The sequence below is a fragment of the Triticum dicoccoides genome, chromosome 2B (assembly GCF_002162155.2).
Source record: "Triticum dicoccoides isolate Atlit2015 ecotype Zavitan chromosome 2B, WEW_v2.0, whole genome shotgun sequence".
NCBI lineage: Eukaryota > Viridiplantae > Streptophyta > Magnoliopsida > Poales > Poaceae > Triticum > Triticum dicoccoides.
Window position 1 is genome coordinate 212969858 of NC_041383.1, and position 10074 is coordinate 212979931.

The window sequence follows — 10074 nt, forward strand, 5'->3', positions numbered from 1 at the left end:
TGTTTTATTTCCATTTTTTCTTTTTTATTTATTTTCTTGTTTCTGTTTTCTTCTACTTATGTAATAGTTTATAGTTTTACAAAAAGTGAAACCCATACCTAAAATAGAGTTACAATTATAACTACTGCCACAAAAGGTTTTATCACTGAACAAAATAGTTTAGTATTTTATAAAATCCAAAATGCATTTATTTAATTGTTTACCTAGTATTTAATTACTTAAGTGCATTTAAACATTCTATAAAATGCGGTTTCTCCATCATGATTACCTATGCATTATTTGACACAACCCGAACAATTTAGTTTTAATATTTGAAAACTTTTGTTGTTTGCCTTTATTTTGAATTTGAATTTCGAATTGGTTTTGAACTAACGCGAGATTAACAACAGTAACCGAGGTGACGTGGCATCATTAGCGTGGAACTACTGTAGCTTAATTATCCGGGCGTCACAATTCTCCTCCACTACAAGAAATCTCGTCCCGAGATTTAAGAGGTAGAGAAGGGGGGAAGGTCTAGTTACGAAATTCTAATAGATCTGCTCGGCCTTGGTTGCTCTTCTCGAAGGGGTCGATCCATTACATTGACGTCTGCATTTCTCTGCTTCAAGTCCTCATGATGAGGTCGGCATTTTTTCTACGGGTACTCCATCGTACTTACGAATAGGTATGGGGCAGCTCGACAATGATAGAAGGCTATAAGGGGTAATCATAGGGGGTTAACCCGTGAATGATCACATGGGTATCTCTCGAGTTGGTCAAATGAAACACATCGAGAGTGAAAGATCGAGGATGTCGCCTAGAGGGGGGGTGAATAGGCGCTTTAAAATAATTACGGTTTAGGCTTGAACAAATGCGGAATAAGCCTAACGATTAATTTGTCAAGCACAAAACCTAAAACAACTAGGCTCACCTATGTGCACCAACAACTTATGCTAAGCAAGATAAGCAACTATGTGATAGCAAGATATATGACAAAGAACAATATGGCTATCACAAAGTAAAGTGCATAAGTAAAGGTCTCGGGTAAGAGATAACCGAGGCACGCGGAGACGACGATGTATCCCGAAGTTCACACCCTTGCGGATGCTAATCTCCGTTTGGAGCGGTGTGGAGGCACAATGCTCCCCAAGAAGCCACCAGGGCCACCGTAATCTCCTCACGCCCTCGCACAATGCAAGATGCCATGATTCCACTAAGGGACCCTTGAGGGCGGTCACCGAACCCGTACAAATGGCAACCCTTGGGGGCGGTCACCGAACCCGTACACTTTGGCGACCCTTGGGGGCGGTCACCGGAACCCGTCAAAATGCTCGGGGCGATCTCCACAACCAAATTGGAGACCCCGACGCTTTCCCGGAGCTTTACACCACAATGATTGAGCTCTGAACACCACCAACCGTCTAGGGCGCCCAAGCACCCAAGAGGAACAAGCTCAAGGGCACCAAGCACCCAAGAGTAATGAGCTTCTAAAACTTCACTTCCACGTATCACCGTGGAGAACTCAAACCGATGCACTAAATGCAATGGCAAGGGCACACGGAGTGCCCAAGTCCTTCTCTCCCAAATCCAACCAAAGCAACTAATGCTAGGGAGGAAAATGAGAGGAAGAACAAAAGAAGAACACGAAGAACTCCAAGATCTAGATCCAAAGGGTTTCCCTCACAAAAAGGAGAAAGTGATTGGTGGAAATGTGGATCTAGAACTCCTCTCTCTTTTCCCTCAAAAACTAGCAAGAACCCATGGAGGGATTGAGAGTTAGCAAGCTCGAAGAAGGTCAACAATGGGGGAAGAACACGAGCTCAAAGGATAAGGTTCAATGGGGAAGAAGACCCCCTTTTATAGGTGGGGGAAAATCCAACCGTTATGCTCACAACCTGCACAGAGCGGTACTACCGCTCGTCCTCACGATACTACCGCTAGGGATCGCGGTACTACTGCTTGCGGTACAAAAAAATACTTCCGTACCTACCTCCGCAGGAATTGGGACGAGTTTTTTGGTCCGGAGCGGTACTACCGCTGTAGGAGCCGCGGTAGTACCGCTCTGGAGCGGTAGTAAAAAATTACATCCGCTCCAATTCGCGGTAGTACCGCTGCAGCCTTTTCAGAACACCAAAACTGCCACAACTTTTGCAAACAGACTCCGAATTCGATGAAACCAAGTTTGTTGGAAAGCTAGCGACAAGAGCTAACACAATCCTGAAAGAAATATCAATAAGAAGAAAATTAGAAAAGGCCCATAAGAAAATGGTGAGAACCCTTCCTCGGATAAGACCGGTAAAACCTCCAACACCGAAAACATCATAGAAGACGCATGCGAACTCCGTTTTCGATGAACTCAAGCTTGTCATCAAGATGACAATAAGCTCTAAGACTCACAAAGAGAACCAAACAAGAACCAAGAAAGAAGATGCAAGGATGCAATGGTTTGAGCTCTCTACTAACGATACGATCAAGCTACCAACTTGAGAGCCCCCCTTGATAGTACGGCAAACAATCCTATAACCCGATCTCCCAACTACCACCATGAGACCGGTAAAATAGAAAACCTATCAAGGGAAAACCTTTGCCTTGCACATGGTCCACTTGAGCTAGATGATGATGATCTTCACTCCCTCAAGTTGGACCACCTTTCTTGATTGCGATGGCTCGATAAAGACTAGATGATTGCTCCCCCATAGTCCACTATGGGTGAGCCACTCTTCGGCTCATCTTCACAAGTCCATTGTCACCACAATGGGTGGCAAGCTTCAAGCACTTGATCTCTTCGTGATGCATCATTTAAACTTGCACACCGCATCCTAACCCCACAAAGAACTCTCACGAAGACCATGGGTTAGTACATAGAGCGTAATTGACAATGCTTACCATACCATGGGATCACTTGATCCCTCTCGGTACATCTTCTACGCTTTGTGAGTTGATCAACTTGATTCACTCTTGACTTAGTTTTGATCTACCTTGAATCTTTCCAACTCTCTTAATTTGGATGATGTCTTGATGGTAAACATGAATGATCACACAATCTTCTTCTTCAAAACATGCTTGCAATAAGCTCAACACTCACATGACCAATCTTTGGATAATTCCTTAATAGCACCTTGGTCAACTCATAAACTCCTTGAAACCAACACATGGACTTCAAGAAAAGCCTATGGACAAAACCTTCAAATATAACTCAAGGCAACCATTAGTCCATAGAGATTGTCACCAATTACCAAAACCAAACATGAGGGCACCGCATGTTCTTTCAATCTCCCCCATTTTGGTAATTGATGACAATCACTTTCAAGAGAGTTTATACAAGGAGTTATGCATCACCATGCAATGCAACAACCAATGATGCATGAGAATGGGATGCAAATGCTTAGGAACCAAAACCAAAGCAAGGAGAAAACTCTGAAGACTTCTCCACAAAACTCTCTGAAACTCCTCCCCCATTGGCATCGATTGCCAAAATGGGTGAAAAGCTTAGAAGGCCAATATAAAGAGTGTTCCTCCATAAATTGTGTATCTCTCAAAAAGAGAGTGGAATGCAATACACATATCCAATGGTAAATACTTGGAGGAAGACAAACTATATTGAGGCCCAAAGATTGCTAAAGAATGATATACCACAAAGACATAACAAAGAGAGAAACAAGAAATCGAGCAATCAAAAGATACCAATTGAAGCAAGCAATCAAAGGATATCAATTGAACCAACTAGACCAAAGATCCTATGAGCCACATGAATGAAGGGTATTATGATATGAGCAAAGGAGTATTCTAAATAAGCTAGAGAAGCTCCCCGTGATTTGTGCACACATAATAATTTTCGTATTTGGATACAAAGTGCACAAAATAGGATCATAGCTCCCCCAAAATTAATAGAAACAAACAACAAGTGCAACTAAGCATAAAGGAAACTAAGCCTAGAACTTGCAACAAACACATGGTTGAGCAACATGTAAAAGAGGCAACTTAAGAATAGGCTCAACCAAAATGATGTGTGTGAGTCATGGCGAAGCACTTGAGAAGACTAAAATTAGGATGAGCATTAAGCATCAACATAGTCTTGTAAGAATGAGGCACGCGGTGCAAGGCCTATCATTCCCACACACAACTAGCAAATGGGTTCACAAGCTTACTAATATGCAAAAGAGAACCTATGCTTGTGACAACCCGTGGTGAAGATAGACGATTGAGATGCTCATCAAGACGAGGGATACCAATAAAGATGGCAAAAGCCTCGTAGAGATAAGCAAGAGGAAAATAATCTTCACCACACAAGAGTGCAACAAGATGCAATGATAGAGGACACGCACTCAAGGCAAAGCTTTCATGGAGACACCAAAGAAATAACATAAGAAAGACACGGGAGACGTGAAAGAAAGGATATCAACTAGAGATGTAGTTTCTCTCAAGTGTATAAGGTTCTAGGTAGACGAAATCATGATGATATATATATCTACAAAGAAGGATGTACACCCAAAATAGTTACAACACGAAGGAACAAGATATCCACAAGGAAGTCATAAATATACCAATAAGATATTTGCTTGAAAGCATAGCACTTGTCTAGATATGGTCTTATTGTATATAAATGAAGTCCAAACACACATCCATCAAAGACATCACAACTAGCAACATGAGATCATTGTTGGGATGCTTTGAGAAAGGAAACAAGTATCACAAGATATGAAATGAATATCATGCCAAGATACAACCTACACAAGGTTGAATGCAAGAAGGGAAAGCATGAATAGATACTTGTTACCGAGATATCATTGGAAGGATGTAGTTGTTGAGTTTCGTAGTAATTTCAAAAATTTCGTACGCACACGCAAGATCATGGTGATGTATAGCAACGAGAGGGGAGAGTGTTGTCTACATACCCTTGTAGACCGTAAGCGGAAGCGTTAGCACAACGCGGTTGATGTAGTCGTACGTCTTCACGGCCCGACCGATCAAGCACCGAAACTACGGCACCTCCGAGTTCTAGCACACGTTCAGCTCGATGACGTCCCTCAAACTCCGATCCAGCCGAGTGTCGAGGGAGAGTTCCGTCAGCACGACGGCGTGGTGACGATCTTGATGTTCTACCATCGCAGGGCTTCGCCTAAGCACCGCTACGATATTATCGAGGTGGACTATGGTGGAGGGGGGCACCGCACACGGCTAAGAGATCCAAGGGATCAATTGTTGTGTCTTTGGTGCTAGCCCTGCCCCTCTATTTATATGTTGAGCCCCGGGGTCGAAACTTGGAGCAAAAGCCTCCTCAAAGTCGGTTTTTCCCGAAAGGCGAGAGTCCCACTCGGACTCCAGGACCAAACGCCACAATCCTTGGCATCTGGCCCAGACGCCATGGGCCTCGGCGTCTGGCCCAGGGCCAGACGCCAGGGTCTCCGGCGTTTGGCCCCCTGGACTCCGCAAAACTCCTTTTGCACCGATCTAAAGCCTCATGGGCTTGACCCCTTGGCCTAACCATATCATCCAATATATGAATCTTTACGTCTCTACCATTTCGAGACTCCTCGTCATGTCCCCAATCTCATCCGGGACTCCGAACTCCTTCGGTACATCAAAACATGTAAACTCATAATATAACTGTCATCGTAACCTTAAGCGTGCGGACCCTACGGGTTCGAGAACAATGTAGACATGACCGAGACACGTCTCCGGTCAATAACCAATAGCGGGACCTGGATGCCCATATTGGCTCCTACATATTCTACGAAGATCTTTATCGGTCAGACCGCATAACAACATACGTTGTTCCCTTTGTCATCGGTATGTTACTTGCCCGAGATTCGATCGTCGGTATCCAATATCTAGTTCAATCTCGTTACTGGCAAGTCTCTTTACTCGTTCCGTAATACATCATCTCACAACTAACATATTAGTTGCAGTGCTTGCAAGGCTTATGTGATGTGCATTACCGAGAGGGCCCAGAGATACCTCTCCGACAATCGGAGTGACAAATCCTAATCTCGAAATACGCCAACCCAACATCTACTTTTGGAGACACCTGTAATGCTCCTTTATAATCACCCAGTTACGTTGTGACGTTTGGTAGCACCCAAAGTGTTCCTCCGGCAAACGGGAGTTGCATAATCTCATAGTCATAGGAACATGTATAAGTCATGAAGAAAGCAATAGCAACATACTAAACGATCAGGTGCTAAGCTAATGGAATGGGTCATGTCAATCAGATCATTCAACTAATGATGTGATCTCGTTACTCAAATAACAACTCATTGTTCATGGTCAGGAAACATAACCATCTTTGATTAACGAGCTAGTCAAGTAGAGGCATACTAGTGACACTTTGTTTGTCTATGTATTCACACATGTATTATGTTTTCGGTTAATACAATTCTAGCATGAATAATAAACATTTATCATGATATAAGGAAATAAATAATAACTTTATTATTGCCTCTAGGGCATATTTCCTTCAGTCTCCCACTTGCACTAGAGTCAATAATCTAGTTCACATCGCCATGTGATTTAACAGCAATAGTTCACATCACCATGTGATTAACACCCATAGTTCACATCGCTATGTGACCAACACCCAAAGGGTTTACTAGATTCAGTAATCTAGTTCACATCGCTATGTGATTAACACCCAAGGAGTACTAATGTGTGATCATGTTTTGCTTGTGAGAGAATCTTGGTCAACGGGTCTGCCACATTCAGATCCTCATGTATTTTGCAAATTTCTATGTCAACAATGCTCTGCATGGAGCTACTCTAGCTAATTGCTCCCACTTTCAATATGTATCTAGATCGAGACTTAGAGTCATCTAGATTAGTGTCAAACTTGCATCGGCGTAACCCTTTACGACGAACCTTTTTTCACTTCCATAATAGAGAAACATATCCTTATTCCACTAAGGACAATTTTGACCGCTGTCCAGTGATCTACTCCTAGATCACTATTGTACTCCCTTGCCAAACTCAGTGCAGGGTATACAATAGATCTGGTATGCAGCATGGCATACTTTATAGAACCTATGACTGAGGCATAGGAAATGACTTTCATTCTCTTTCTATTTTTGTCGTGGTCGGGCTTTGAGTCTTACTCAACTTCACACCTTGTAACACAGGCAAGAACTCTTTCTTTGACTGTTCCATTTTGAACTACTCCAAAATCTTGTCAAGGTATGTACTCATTGAAAAAACTTATCAAGCGTCTTGATCTATCTCTATAGATCTTGAAACTCAATATGTAAGCAGCTTCACCGAAGTCTTTCTTTGAAAAACTCCTTTCAAACACTCCTTTTATGCTTTACAGAATAATTCTACATTATTTCCGATCAACAATATGTCATTCACATATACTTATCAGAAATGTTGTAGAGCTCCCACTCACTTTCTTGTAAATACAGGCTTCTCCGAAAGTCTGTATAAAACCAAATGCTTTGATCACACTATCAAAATGTTTATTCCAACTCCGAGAGGCTTGCACCAGTCCATAAATGGATTGCTGGAGCTTGCACACTTTGTTAGCTCCCTTTGGATCGACAAAACCTTCAGGTTGCATCATATACAACTCTTCTTCCAGAAATCCATTCAGGAATGCAGTTTTGACATCCATCTGCCAAATTTCATAATCACAAAATGCGGCAATTGCTAACATGATTCGGACGGACTTAAGCATTGCTACGGGTGAGAAGGTCTCATCGTAGTCAATCCCTTGAACTTGCCGAAAACCTTTTGCGACAAGTCGAGCTTTGTAGACAGTAACATTACCATCAGCGTCAGTCTTCTTCTTAAAGATCCATTTATTCTCAATTGCTTGCCGATCATCGGGCAAGTCAACCAAAGTCCATACTTTGTTCTCATACATGGATCCCATCTCAGATTTCATGGCTTCAAGCCACTTTGCGGAATCTGGGCTCATCATCGCTTCTTCATAGTTCGTAGGTTTCATCATGATCTAGTAGCATGACTTTCAGAACAGGATTACCGTACCACTCTGGCGCGGATCTTACTCTGGTTGATCTACGAGGTTCAGTAGTATCTTGTTCTGAAGTTTCATGATCATCATCATTAGCTTCCTCACTAACTGGTGTAGGTGTCACAAAAACAGTTTTCTGTGATGTACTACTTTCCAATAAGGGAGCAGGTACAGTTACCTCGTCAAGTTCTACTTTCCTCCCACTCACTTCTTTCAAGAGAAACCCCTTCTCCAGAAAGTTTCCAAATTTAGCAAAAAAAGTCTTGCCTTCGGATCTGTGGTAGAAGGTGTATCCAATAGTTTCCTCTGGATATCCTATGAAGATGCACTTCTCCGATTTGAGTTTGAGCTTATCAGGATGAAATTTTTTCATATAAGCATTGCAACCCCAAACTTTAAGAAACGACAGCTTAGGTTTCTTGCCAAACCATAGTTCATATGGTGTCGCCTCAACGGATTTAGATGGTGCCCTATTTAATGTGAATGTAGCTGTCTTTAATGCATAACCCCAAAACGATAGTGGTAGATCCGTAAGAGACATCATAGATTGCACTATATATCTAATAAAGTACGGTTATGACGTTCGGACACACCATTATGCTGTGGTGTTCCATGTGGCATGAGTTTGTGAAACTATTCCACATTGTTTTAATTGAAGACCAAACTCGTAACTCAAATATTTGTCTCCGCAATCAGATCGTAGAAACTTTATTTTCTTGTCACGATGATTTTCCACTTCACTCTGAAATTCTTTGAACTGTTCAAATGTTTCAAACTTATGTTTCATCAAGTAGATATCCCCATATCTGCTCAAATCATCTGTGAAGGTCAGAAAATAATGATACCTGCTGCAAGCTTTAATATTCACCGGACCACATACATCAGTATGTATGATCTCCAACAAATCTGTTGCTTGCTTCATTGTTCCGGAGAACGGCGTTTTAGTCATCTTGCCCAAAAGGCATGGTTCGCAAGCATCAAGTGATTCATAATCAAGTGATTCCAAAATCCCATCAGCATGGAGTTTCTTCATGCGCTTTACACCAATATGACCTAAACGGCAGTGCTACAAATAAGTTGCACTATCATTATTAACTTTGCATCTTTTGGTTTCAATATTATGATTATGTGTATCACTACGATCGAGATCCAACGAACTATTTTCATTGGGTGTGTAACCATATAAGGTTTTATTCATGTAAACAGAACAACAATTTATTCTCTTACTTAAATGAATAACCGTATTACAATAAACATGAACAAATCATATTCATGCTCAACGCAAACACCAAATAACACTTATTCAGGTTCAACACTAATCCCGAAAGTATAGGGAGTGTGCGATGATGATCATATCAATCTTGGAACCACTTCCAACACACATCGTCACTTCACCCTTAACTAGTCTCTGTTTATTCTGCAACTCCCGTTTCGAGTTACTAATCTTAGCAACTGAACTAGTATCAAATACTGAGGGGTTGCCATAAACACTAGTAAAGTACACATCAATAACATGTATATAAAATATACTTATGTTCACTTTGCCATCCTTCTTATCTGCCAATCACTTGGGGTAGTTCCGCTTCCAGTGACCAGTCCCTTTGCAGTAGAAACACTTAGTCTCAGGCTTAGGACCAGACTTGGGCTTCTTCACTTGAGCAGCAACTTGCTTGCCATTCTATTTGAAGTTCCCCTTCTTCCCTCTGCCCTTTTCTTGAAACTAGTGGTCTTGTCTACCATCAACACTTGATGTTTTTCTCGATTTCTACCTTCGTCAATTTCCGCATTACGAAGAGCTTGGGAATTATTTCCGTTATCCCTTGCATATCATAGTTCATCACGAAGTTCTACTAACTTGGTGATGGTGACTAGAGAATTCTGTCAATCACTATCTTATCTGGAAGATTAACTCCCACTTGATTCAAGTGATTGTTGTACTCAGACAATCTGGGCACATGCTCACTAGTTGAGCGATTCTCCTCCATCTTTTAGCTATAGAACTTGTTGGAGACTACATATCTCTCAACTCGGGTATTTGCTTGAAATATTAACTTCAACTCCTGGAACATCTCATATGCTCCATGACGTTCAAAACGTCGTTGAAGTCCCGATTCTAAGCCATTAAGCAT